Consider the following 13,388-nt stretch of genomic DNA (forward strand, 5'->3'; position numbering starts at 1 on the left):
TTTAGAAACAAACCTTTTTTTGCATTAGTAGCCAAGAACAGAAATATCCAGCTGCCACTTGCTTAGATGTTCTTTTTCTGAAACCCAACTGTTTGATTAGCGCTATTTAGAAGACACGGGAGGCTCTGGTGCTCTATGAACCCCTCTCTGCTCTTTAAAGAACACTTCTGCATCCTCCAGCAACACAGAATCAGAGCCTTATTGTCTAAGCTGTTACAAGTAGCTCTGTCAAAGGGGCACATGTCATTTGCTGTGCTCAAGTTGGCTTTAATGTGTCGGATGACACTGAGGTCGAGGACCCCTGTTTACAGCAGAAGCTTAGAGCTCTCAGCTGAAATGGCTGGAATTCCATTTTGGAGTTGTTCATCTGAATCACAGGAATATGCATGAGGGTATTTAAGAGACTGTTCGTCATGAAAGATGTAAAGCATGTGAAGACAGCAGCATCAGTGGCACCTGTGCGGTCACACTGCTAGCAGCAAAGGGGGGCATGGTCTGTGATGAAGGGACCATGCTGTCATGGGACCATGCAGCAGGAGCATCCACGGTAGGCGTACAGTTGCTGTTTCATCTTGGTGTGGACTTTGCTTCTTAGGTCAATATACCCAGATGTTACTGCTGGTTAAAGCCTTGCATTGACACAGCTGACTCAGTATCGAGAGTAGTTAATGAACTTTCCTACATAAAGGCCATGGGCAGATGGGCAATTAGGTGTCATGATTAAGTAATTCTGTAACCTCTTTTACCTTTTTAAACAGCGTGAAGGAAAAACGTCACATTAAAAAGGAGACTAGAAATTGGTCTGGTGCATCAAAAAGCTAATTTGAAAGTAGGGAAAAAAAGTATTAAAGCTCCTCTAACATCCTGCCTGTATTGAGAAAATGGGATCATGAGAGGATTCAGAGTGAGTGACTTAAAGAAGCAACAGCATTTTAAATGGTTCATTCAAAGTTACTGGATGGAACAGGTACAACCAACATACAACTAACACGAACGTAGAGACATTAGTTAAAAAGATTTATGCCACTTCTTCTCTTTCTATATCAAAAATACTTGACAGTGCTAGCATCTGACAGGTCCATGTTCTGAGTTCTGTTCTGCTACAGAAGGCTTTGAAGTAATAAATTGGCTGATATTGTTTAATTCTATAATGGATAAATAATAATGGCAGTAAAAGAATACATGTGAGTTAATGAATGCAGTATTTGTATGAGCCCTGCAGGGCAACACGAAGGAAACATGCAAATTAACAAACAGTTTAATACCCAAGAAGTGCAAAATAGACTGACTCCATAGAAACCCTAGGGCGAGTGGGGATAAATATAACTTTAATTCCTTATTTGGCTAACTCTACAATGCTTTATGAGGTTAACCTGTTACTGTGTGTTTGGGTGATTAACCTGTTACATATTGTGATTAACCTTTTAGTTATCATGTCCTTAAATATTTTTTTGCTGCGTGCTTGCTCTGAGCTTGTGGACAGAAAAGCAAACTGTTCCTTCATGCATATCCTGTGACTTGGCTCTCCTTGTAATTCTTCCGCTGTCCTCTGGTTCTGAAGCTGCTCTCAATTTTGGCTCAATTTCCATCCCAATCTTTTGTGCCTTTGTCATTCTCCCCTGTGACTCATGCAGCTCTTTGCTTAGATGAGCAGATTATCTAAGATATTTTATTGTTCTTTGGCTTAATTATTTTTAATGGTGCTTTCAGGTTACACTGAGTGGAATTAGATATTAAGATTCGATCTACTGTTAAACTTTTAAAATAATATTTTGGACATTAAAGACAGTAATTTAAACTTTAGTTAATGGTAGACTCAATGAGACTTGAAATTTGTATTGCAAAAGCATGGTTTTCGTGTTCTTTATGTTTCCTTTCCTCTGGATATTTCTCTAGAAATGAGGCAGAGTTGTATGGTTTCTCTTTTCACGTAACAGCTGTATCCAGGATACTTAGCAAGGTATTATGTGCCATCCGCAGCATTTTGTTATATACTGAAGTTCTGTTGTAAAGCTGGCATTTCCATTAGAGTAGATCAGCATGTTTTAGTCATCTGATGCCTATTACAATTATTTTATCACTTTTTTTTTTTTTTTTTTTTCCAGCAGAGTAATCACTTTCTCATTGATCTGGACATACAACAGATAGATGGATGTAGGGAAGGGCTGTAAGCAGCAGGCTCTAGCTGCATTAGATTGATGTATCAGGCAGCTTCCAGCTGGGTGTGATAGGAAGATTACAGGGCTCCAACTGTATCTCCATACAACTCAAAAGTGAGCCCTGTAAAATATATCTGAAAGATTCAGCATTGAATCCCCCAGAACTTCCCAGCAAGAAGTACTGAAAGGAGAACCTTAATTTTCAAAGATGCTAAAGTTCAGTGCATCATCAGTATATGTACTGTGATTGTATGTGTATGATGATTGTATTGTATTGTATTGTATGATGATTGAAACAAAAATATATTTAAAAAAAAATAAATTGCCTGGAAAAACTTGCCCATGCTCCTTGCAGATGTGTAAGTTGTTTTCCTTAATAATAGTAGCAACAGGTAACATCAATAACAACAAGATTGCCCAAGGAAGCATGCAGTGCCACAGAAGGTCACTGGGCAGAGGAGGACAGCTGTGGCAGGTAGCCAGCAAGGGCAGGGTGCCCACCCTGCGCTGTAGCGGGGGGGAGGTAGGAGGTGTGCTGGCATCAGAGGGCAGGAGGAAAGGTGCCGACCTCTGAGGATGCGTAAGATGGAGGGGGACTGTCAGCCCCATTTTCCATTGATTTCTCCATGGCATGATGAAACATTTTGCAAAGGAATTTACCTGCCTTTTGCACCCACAGGTGTCCCCATTGTACTCTTGCCTCTCCGAGAGTCCTCTCCCGTGTTGTGGGTGGAGGCACTGGTGGGACTTTGCCACTCACAGCCTCTGTCCAGAAGTGATCCCAATCACACAGGTTTTTCTTTAAAAAAAACCCACCGGGCAAAGTAGAAAGTGATGACAATGACAAGAACAAATGTTACACTAGTCTTCTGGCCTCTTTTATGTCCTATATAAAATACTATTTACAGTGGCTATATTTTGTATAAACTGTATCCTGTGCCTGTGTGAAAAATGTAAAAATTACACTGGACGAAACACCACCAGTACATAAATTGACTTAATTTTCATTCTGTACTTCCAGTCAAGTTTTAAAAATCACTTATATAGCACTATTTAATGTTTGCAGAGGCGAATTTTTGTAACTGGATACCATTCGCTGAAGATTGGTCAGTAAGAAATGAATATAAATATCAATGAGTTTGTAAGTGTTAGAGTGACTTAAAGATTTGCCTTTTCTTCCTGGACAACCTTGTATTTCATCCTGACTTTAGGACCTAGCCTCACTAATGAATTTGGCACAGCCTCATATAATTAATTTTATATGAAATGAATTGGTCCAGGGCTTAGAATGAACCCATATGTCCACATAGTTTGTACAAAAATAGCAGCCTTAGGATAATATTTTTTTTATTATTGTTTTCGCAGATTTGTCCTTTTGCACTCATCGCTTGAGACTGTGCTGTTTGCTGAATGACTAACTTGTACAGATTTCTGGTTTGTTTAAGGCTCTGAGAAAGACAAGGCAGCACAATATGTGCAACAGAAACACTTGGGTAGTGTGGTTAATCTATTTGAAAAGGTTTGGGTTTTCATGATAAACAACATTTTTTCAAAATTAGTACTGCCGTTGTTTAATGTCAAGAATTGTGCAAACCCCAGTAAATTGTTAAAAGATGTAGGAGAGCAGATTTCAGCGTGGCAGGATCCCACGGGAGGCTGCCCCGGAGGGCAGAGGCGCTCGGAGCACAAGGACAGTCCTTTCCAGCCTGCAGGAAATCAAGCAAGTGTGACAGGAGGTCAGCACAGGCAGGGCTCCCACACAAAGCCAAGGACACCAAAGCAGGGAGCAGGTGTGGGCTACCCAGGAGGAACGCAGAGGCATTGTCCAAGCTTGCATGGATGGAGAAGGGGTGCAGAAAAGCCACCGCTTAGCTGAAGCTGAAACTGGGAAGGATGCGAAGGCCAAAAGTACAGGCTTCTGTATATACCTTTCAGCAAAAGGAAGGCTAAGAAAAATGTGAGCCAGCTGCTCGAAGGAGCAGGGAACGCATTGATTAGGTCACCTAGTAAGGTATCGTTAGTTACCTCAGCTTTTTTTGTGTCTTTTGGTCTTTTTTCTGGTAAATTCTGCCCTCACCTCAGCCTCTGTGCCAAGTGGCAGAGTCTGGGGGAGTGAAGGAGTTACCCACAGCAGAGGAAGATCAAGACTGATAGCTTTTAAGCTAGTTGGACAAACACAAGTCCAATGGACCAGGCAGGCTGCACCAAAGAGTGCTGGGGGTGAGGCTGACAGAGGTCACTGCGAGGCTGCTCAGTGTCACCTTCAAAGAAGTTCACAATGACAGGAAAGAGGCAAACATTGCTTCCAGCCTCAGGGAGGACAGGGAGGAGGATCCAGGGAAGGTTATGTATTAAATCCTCCTAGAAACCAGGTCCAAATACATAAAGGTCAGGAAGGTGATTGCAAACATCCAACATGGAGTTACCATGGGTAAGATGTGCCTGAACTTCCAGGTAGCCTTCTCTGATGGGTTGGCTGGCTGTGTGGGTAAGGGGAGAGCAGCTGAGGTTATCTACCTTTAACTTTCAGCAAGGCCTCTTCCATGAGGGAGATCGGTGAAATGTGAGCTGGGTTAGCAGATTCAAAGCTGGATGGGAAATTGCAGAGAGGGCTCTGGGGACATCTTGTTGCTGTGCATATCTACCTGATGGGAAGGTGTAGAGCAGGCTGAGCCAGGTTTTTCTCAGAGGTATACGACAAAAATAAGAGAGGCAATGGACATGGGCTGCAGCACAGAAGATTCAGATCAGGGCTCAGGAAAATGCTTTATGCTGTGAAAGTGGCCAAACAGTGGAGCAGGGGCCCAGAGCAGTTGTGGGGCCCCTTTGCTGGCCCCGAGCACCCTGCTGTAGTTGATGCTGCTTTGAACAGGCTGTTGAACAGATGACCTCCAGGGGTCTCTTCCAACCTCAGCAATTTCAAGGAGTGTTGAGCCTGCTTCCCTTTCACTGTTGTACATTTTCTGCAGGTTTACAGTGGTGTAAAATTAATGTAACAGAGTGGAGTATCATTTTAAGTATCAGCTCTAAAGAACCAGTGAAGATGCTATCTGTGCTGTAAGGCACTAGACCAGTCCTGATTCTTAGGAGGAGCAATGTGTCTAGTTATTACTTGACCTGCACATCAATCTCCCTGAGAGAACAGTATCATCCCCCCTGTGTAAACACATACAGTTTCTCGCTAGGTGATGAGGGCTGGGTTTGTGAAGGTGAAGGAAAAACTGAGAAGGGGAGGATGAAGGCTGCGGGCTGCAGCGGCGTTATCACCACCTTTTTCCATCCAGTGGCTTTCACAGCAGATGTACCAAAATTCAGAACAAAGGCAGTTTACTGAATATTCTTTTATACATTTTCTGTAAGTGAGATTGAAACCTCAGAATTTACTTCTATGAAATCTCAGCTGATTTAGTGTGCTTTGAATAAATATCTGATGGCTGTTGCACCAGATTGCCATAATTGCTACGAAAGAAGAAAAGACTTGTAAATGCAATAAAAATGAACAAGCTTCCAACATGTGCACTTAATTTTCTTATTTCTGGAATACTGCCTCAAGCCTTCCCAGAATATAGGAACCATTTTTTCTGAGGTTATAGCTAAACTGAAGGGAAATTTTGCCAAGCAACTATTTTGAGAAATCAGTTCATCTAAATTAAAAAACAAAACAAAACAAAACAAACAGAACAAAAAAAACCCACAAACAAACCCCTCCAAAAAATCGAACCAACAACAAAACACCATTAAATGGCAGGTTTTGTCACATAACTAAAAATTATTTTCACCTATGTATCTATGGGATAACTAGGAATTTGGATGTCTGAAACAACTAGTGTATCTCAAAAGTGCAGTAGAGGGTTATTTCACTTTTGTGTAAATGTGAAAAATTTACTGAGTGATAAAGGACCTGTACCCTGGTTTTGCTGCATTTTCTGAGTAAACTTCTCCAAAACTGGTGGAAACTGAGCAGTCTTTAAAGGTGAACCTAGAAAAGTAAAGGCTTCTGACTCTTTTGCTCTGTTGTTTTTTCTCCCAGCCTTCAATCAAGTACTTTATAAAAGTTTTAAGAAAGATGTTATACTGTCTGAGAAGGAAGCAATAAAAAACCTAAAATGTTTAAAATAAAAGTCAATTTAGTGCAGAAGCTTTAAAAATTATATTTAAAATGAATGGGCCAACAATAAATATTGGAAAAGTACAATTTGTAACAAAAACCCAGCAGTACCCATACTGTGCTCTCTAAGAAGAAATTTAATTACAGAGATTTATTTGTGCATGACTGAAGGTTGGATATTCTTTTTATGGTATGTTAGGTTTATGTACTGTGGGCACTATATTTGTTTCACTGTAATTTCTGGGTAATTCCTAAACACAGGAGAATTAGTTTCAGTGGAACAGTAAGAATGAAGTATTAGTTTAAAGTTTAATTGAGTTATCATGGGAGACCTAATTTGGCTCACGTTCCTGTCCAAGGCACTGCTCCCGGCTTTATTTATCCTTTTAGTTAGTTCCACCAGGGCTGGATTGTATATTGCCTTTTCCTGTTAGTAGTTGATGCAGTTCTGACATCCCACACCCTGAGAACAGGTCTCAGGAACATCCCTTCTAGGCTGAGTGAAATGTTTCATATATGCAGTTATTTATGTGGGGACGCATTGAAACTTGAAGCCTAAGTGTCTTCCAAGGAAATAATTCCCTATCATCGCTTGTAACTATTTAGGGCCTTTTAATTAAGCTGAGATAAATTGAGTGAAAGAAAATAATTTGTTTTCAACCATAAAATCTGGCCAGTCTAGTAAGAATTAAGTTATTGAGTTTATTAGGTTGAAGACATAGTTTTCTGCTTGTATTTATGGTCCTAAAAAGTTCAGATTATGGAGAAATGCCCTCAATCTGTCATTGAGTAATTCTGTACCATCTCTGGCAGAATTCCAGGCAAATTTATAGAGTGCTTTTAGACAAATATGAGAGTAAACTAAAGCTGTCATATTAGTTTGTGTTAGTGCTGAGCAAACTAGTTCAGACTCGATAAGGATCTGTGTGACATCCATTCTGAATTCAGGCCAATTCCTTATTTTTAGTACTGAAATTGAGTTCAGATCTTGAGGTCTTGAAACATTTTTCACTTCTGGCAGACCTGGAGTTCCAAGTGGCCAAGTACCACATAAGACTATGCTTGTAGTATTTCTATCTGTGGAACATAGAAGGACTAAGGATTTGGTTTTGTTTTCCCAGGGGGGTGGGGTGGGGTGTGCGTGTGGGGGTTGTAGGGATTTTTTTGTGCTAGTGTTTTGTTTCTTTTTTTTCTGAAAGTCCATTTTCATCTTGGCATTAAAAGCTAAAACATCAGGTAGAATGTAGCCATTATTCTGGGTAACTGCACACATACAGTACTGCTACTGTGGTTTGTCTGAGGTTGGATTGCTTTGTACCTGTAAGATTACCTGGTGTAAATGTAAAGAGTGTTTATCTTTTCTATTTGGAGTACACAAATGGGTTGTTTAAAACGATTTCTGGGACAAATAGATTCTACAAACCAGGGTAGTTATAGGTTGTCAGGACAAATAGTTGTAGCATATGTTTTCCTCTATAAATTGTACCTGAGAGCCTCTCATAAACTTTCAAAACGCTGACCTTGAGAGACAGTTATAATTGCCTATGACAAGCATGCTTAAAATAGCAGATCATTTCCATACATTTTGAGCTGAAATAGGATTTGAGAGATTAATATTTCAGTATGTGAGTGATTATTTGGTAGTTATGCATAGTGTGCCTGCTGTATGTATTTCAGCATAGCAATACGAGGTCAGTTCAGACCTCACATGATGGATGTGGTTCTGTTTATTTTGCCGGTTTGAACATGTCTTTTGCTGGTTTTGGTCCCCTCCCTGAGGGGGAGTCCTGCTCCCCTCACACTTTCTCAAAGGGCTGCTGCTCTTGCCCTGACCATGCTGGGGCTCCCCTGGACTCAATCTGGTTTGCCCTTGTCTTTCCTCTCCTGGAGGCCTGTGTCAAGTTTGCGTGGCAAGGTTTTGGTACTGGTGGGGCTACAGGGGTGGCTTCTGATGAGAAGCTGCTGGAAGCTTCCCCTGTGTCTGATAGAGCAAGCCAGCTCCAAGACAGACCCACCACTGGCCAAGGTTGAGCCCATCAGCAACAGTGGCAGCACCTCTGGGACAGTGTATTTAAGAAGGGGAAAAAGAAAACAGCAATTGTAGCCGGAGAGAGGAGCAAGAATATGTGAAACAGCTCTGCAGACACCCAGGTCAGTGCAGAGGGAGGGGCAAGAGGTGCTGAGGTGCAGAGCAGAGGTTCCCCTGCAGCCCGTGGTGAAGACCATGGTGAGGCAGGCTGTCCCCCTGCAGCCCGTGAAGGTTAGCAGTGGAGCAGTTATCCACCATCAGCCCGTGGAGGACCCCCACACTGGAGCAGGTGGATGCCCAAAGGAGGCTGTGACTCCATGGGAAGCTCATGCTGGAGCAGGCCCCTGGTAGGACCTGTGACTCCATGGAGAGAGGAGCCCATGATGGAACAGGTTTGCTGGCAGGACTTATGACTCTGTGGGGGACCCATGCTGGAGCAGTCTGTTCCTGAAGGACTGCACCCTGTGGAAGGTTCCCATGCTGGAGCAAGGGAAGAGTGTGAGGAGCCCTACCCCTGCGGAGGAAGGAGCAGGAGAGACAGCGTGTGATGGACTGACCACAACCCCCGTTCCCCATGGCCCTCTGCACTACTCAGGGGTAGGGAGTAGAGAATTTGGGAGAGAAGTTGAGTGCAGGAAGAAGGGAGGAGTTGGTGGAAGGTGTTTTAAGATTTGTTTTTATTTCTCATTCCCCTACTCTAATTTGATTGGTAATAAATTAAGCTGGTTTTCCCCAAGTTGAGTCTGTTTTGCCCATGTTTGCCCATGACGGTAATTGCTGAGTGATCTCTCCCTGTCCTTAGCTCGACCCATGAGCCTTTCACTGTATTTTGGCTCCCCTGTCCAGCTGAGGGGAGTGACAGGGCGACTTCGGTGGGCAGTTGGTGTCCAGCCAGGGTCAACCTACCACAGGGCCCCAGACACCAGTCTAATACTGAGTAAAGGGAGAAGACGGGCACTCGGTAGGAGGCTTCTTACCCTAAAAGCATAGCTCCACTGCCACCTTGCTTGAATATGGCTATGCAGTACCAAAATCAAAAAAGTGTTTTACAGAGTCATGATAGGATAATTTGCTGTGTAACAATAGCACAATGACGGGACGAGGCATTTGGTCCCTGTAACTGAGCCAGCCAGAAGGCATAACGAGAGGATCAGCATGCTCCCCTCCTTCATTGCTTTGCCTTCTGGCCAGGGGGTGGACCAGTACTGGTTCCTTATAGTCACAGTGCTGGCACAAGTAAGCAAAACAGAGGATTATACAGGTGGAGCAGGGCAGTGCAGGGGGGAAGGGCTTTCCAGGTGTCACCTTGCCATATGCTCCTGTGCAACAGGGCTGTCCCACGGAGTACTATATTTTGCAAAAGATGCTGTGAGTAGCCTTCATGTTTTCAGTGGTCATTTTCTGCAATTTCCAAATTTCAGGCAGATTTGGCTTTTTATTCCTTCTCACCTTGTAGAGTGTCACGATGTACTTTTAAACTGAATTGTCAACAACCGTTCTGCAGAACATGATGAAGGACTGAATGAAGACTTATAGTCTTTAATGTCCGATACAGCCTTTGCCTTAACAGAGCCGCTGCTGTCTGGTTTTCCAATTAGAGTGGCCCTGTCTGTTCTGACATCTCAGCAGGGGAAAACAGATTGATTCATCAGTAGTTGATTTCTGAGCCTGTAAATCTAGCAAGTCTGAGGAAACTGCTTTATTAAAAACTAATGGCATATCATACCTGTCCTTCAGAGCACACAGTTATTTTATGTTCAAGCTCCTCAACAGTTAAAGGAACTTGGTTTCTTTTTGATTTCATAGGGTAACAACCTTAGGTCTCACTTTTGTCAGGTTGAAGTAATAAATTCATTTACCATTAGCTATTCAGTAATAAATTGATTTGGGGAGGAGAGCAGATTATTCCCAATGCAAGTATATGGATTTGGAAATCCTATACTTTAGTGATGGGATGATGAAGAAAAAGCACTCCAGCAGCTCTTGATTTGTAAGGTTTTGTTTCTATTTATAAGTGCTGTTAGGATGGCACAGCCTAAGCAGAATGACAAATTCAAATCACAGTTTTTATGTAATAGTGCTCATTTATCTAAGGATCTGAAATATCCCATTCATCAGTTCTGTTATCTCTCAGCTTGATGAGCACTTAAAGCTGAAACATGTAGCTGTCTTAATCTACTCTGAGATACAGCACTTTTGGATACATGAATTAGAACCTGCACTAAGGCAACCCTTTAATTTCTTACACTGGCACAAGGCAGTCTTGACAAGGGTAGATTTTTTTCTGCTTCTTGATAAGATAATTAATTTTTGAAACACCATGTGTTGCTGGTTTTTATTGGATTTTTCCCTCCCTATGCAATCTGAAGAGGACCCCCCCCTCCCCCCCCCATCTTATCCTAGAAGATTTTACCTGCTGAATTGGACATTATAATCAATTCTGTGTGCTTAGCAGGTGTCGCAAATGGATGACAGAGGGATATTAATGGTAAGATAGTTGTGGAAATGAACAAATCACAAGTGCAATCAGTCTCACTTGTGTTTTCAGGGAGGAGTGTACCGCAGGGTTTAGCATGAACAAGACAGCTTGACAACTTAAGGTTACTTCACTTTGAGAAGTCAAGTTGTGGGCAGCATCTGATGTCAAGATCGTAGCGTGGACAGATAGTTGGGGCAGGCTGGGCCCTGGCTGGGGTCAGTGGCTGCATAGGGCTGGGTGCCACAGGGGCTCACACCTGGGGAGCCTGCAGCCTCGTGGGGCAGACACCTGGAGATGCTTCTCCTGAGGTCCAGCCCACATCTCCCATGTGCCTGTTTATGCACCCTGTCCCTCCTGCCACACACCATAAGTTCAACATACCGACTTTGATCTTAAGGATAGGAAGAATAACATATGGGATACTTGGGAAGAAGGTGGAAACACACTTCTTGCTAATGAGAGGTAAAAAAAACCCCTTAGTTAGTACATCTTTGATAAAAGTAGTTACAGCTTGCGCTACAGTTGTCGTTTATTCTTGGTGGTAACGGTTGAGTTAAGATGTATTTGTTTTCATCAAAAACGGTGAGACCCAACAGATGTAGGAGGAAGATTATATAACAACAAAAAGCAAGCAAACAAAAGCCTTGTCTTAAAGTACATTTTTACATATGAACAACAATTTTGTTTGAAGAAAAAAGCCTCCAGTTCTTTACTACTACTTGAAAACACTTATCAGTGTTTCCTGTTTGTAAGTGTCATGGGGCTTAATCGCTTGTTAAAGCTGATGTAAATAGCTTTCTCCCAGCTTCACTTTGCCAGAAAATGTTGACACCTCTCCCAGAATCCCCAGGAGATGTGGCTCATAGGCAGAAGGGTCAATACATTCCCCTTAAGGTCCTGCTGCCTGTCTTGGCTGGGAGAACGCAGCTGACCCGCAGTTCTCCCTGGTGCCCAGGGCAAATGTGGTTGGTGGCAGTCAATGTCAAAGGCCATGTGGCACCTAAAGTGATGATTTTTAGACTGCTGAGGTGTCGACTTAAAATGCTGAGCTATGCAGATGGGCAGAATAGCAGCCTGTTGTGAAACCAACTGAAACCAACTTTGGGTAGCCAAGGAAGTCACTGCTGAAAGGATTTCACACCTGACAGATCTGAGTGAAGTTGTTTGGGTCCTGATCTCAGCTGGGGTTGTTGCCTTAAATGTAGGTTTCCTGAAGTTCGGACCCTGCATTTATCAGGAGGAGAGTTTAGCCTGCTGTTTCTTACTACAGGTTTAGGGATGACAAGCTGTAGGCCTAGGCGTGACACTGCCACTTTGAACAGCTGCATGTTGTTTTGTGGGATTTTTTCAATCATCTCCATGGTTTGTAGGTTTATTTCAAGAAACAGTAGCAGCTTCCACTTTCCTTTTATAGGAAAATAAGATGAAACCTGTTTTCCTGTCTTTAAACTGACAAAAATTTAAGTCTAGCATAAACACGAGCATAACTTGAACTCTAAAATTTTAGAGCACCAAGACAACCATTTGCAAAGTGTTAGCCACATCTGCAAGCAATTAATTAGTTTAAATTGAACAACGAACCACTTCTTGTAGTTGTACTCCCTGGTTTGTGACAAATTGATTAAGTCAGTTGTATTAATGAGGTCAGCCTGTTGTGGGATATTTCTAATTCTAGAATTAGTGAGGTCTGAAGCTGTTGAATTAGGAGACACCTTCTTCTGCTCAGAGGTTGTAAAAGCGCCATCGAGCCACCTGTAATTTGAAGGGCTATAAGATTTTTAGCACAACACTTCAGCCTTTGACAGCATGGCCCAATGGGCACCTGTGAAGTGAGCAAAATGTGGTAATAATAAGACTTTGGTTTCTGGCAACAGTCAGAGGATTGAACTGGTTGCTGTTATTGGAGAAAGTTGTGGTATTTTGGGGCAATTTTCATTTTATGAACTTGTTCTTTTCTGAAGCTCCCTGTACTGTAAACATGTGACTAGTTCACATGCAAAAGGGAAGGGGTAAAAGAAGCTGTCCATCTATAAGAAGCTGTAAAATAGTGCAAACTAATAATATATTGTTTCGTTTGCCATAACATTTAAAGATCTTTTTTTCAGATGAACACAGAATCTAAAAGAACCTGGTCAGCTTATATAATTTATTACTTTTGTCTCCTCGAGAGAGGAAACAAAGCTAGAAAATGCATTTGCCACTAGTTTGCTAGTGGCTAAGAAGGAAGAGCTATGTTTCTGTATAACCCTCTGAATTTCCTTTTTCCCCTTTCACATGACCCAAATGAAATTTGAGGGTTACATGTCCCTGAGCTTTAGGAAAAGGAGCTACTAAATTTAGTGGTAGTAAAACCATTTTGACCTGTACATTATATACTGTCTGTGAAAAGTCAAACGATACAGATATATATCTTCTATGCCTATCAGTCTTTTTTTAATAAATAATCTATTATTCTATCTACAGCCTCTTCCTAAAAGTTAAGCTTTCAATAATTAAATGAATATGTTCTAAATCTCTGGTACACGTGGGAGCTGTTTATTTGCATGTTATGGCAAAAGGATCCCAATAACACACACCAAACCCCAAACCTCTGTGTTCATGGTTTACCCAAAA

At 42.0% G+C, this 13,388-nt stretch overlaps 1 protein-coding gene across 8 annotated transcripts in view; it reads left to right on the forward strand.

Annotated features, from left to right (window-relative positions):
• The window catches only part of DMD (dystrophin), a 1,276,803-nt gene that overhangs the window by 135,933 nt on the left and 1,127,482 nt on the right, over nt 1–13,388 (forward strand). The window lies entirely within an intron of this gene.

Source organism: Falco punctatus, assembly GCF_963210335.1.
Source record: "Falco punctatus genome assembly, chromosome: 2".
Lineage (NCBI taxonomy): Eukaryota > Metazoa > Chordata > Aves > Falconiformes > Falconidae > Falco > Falco punctatus.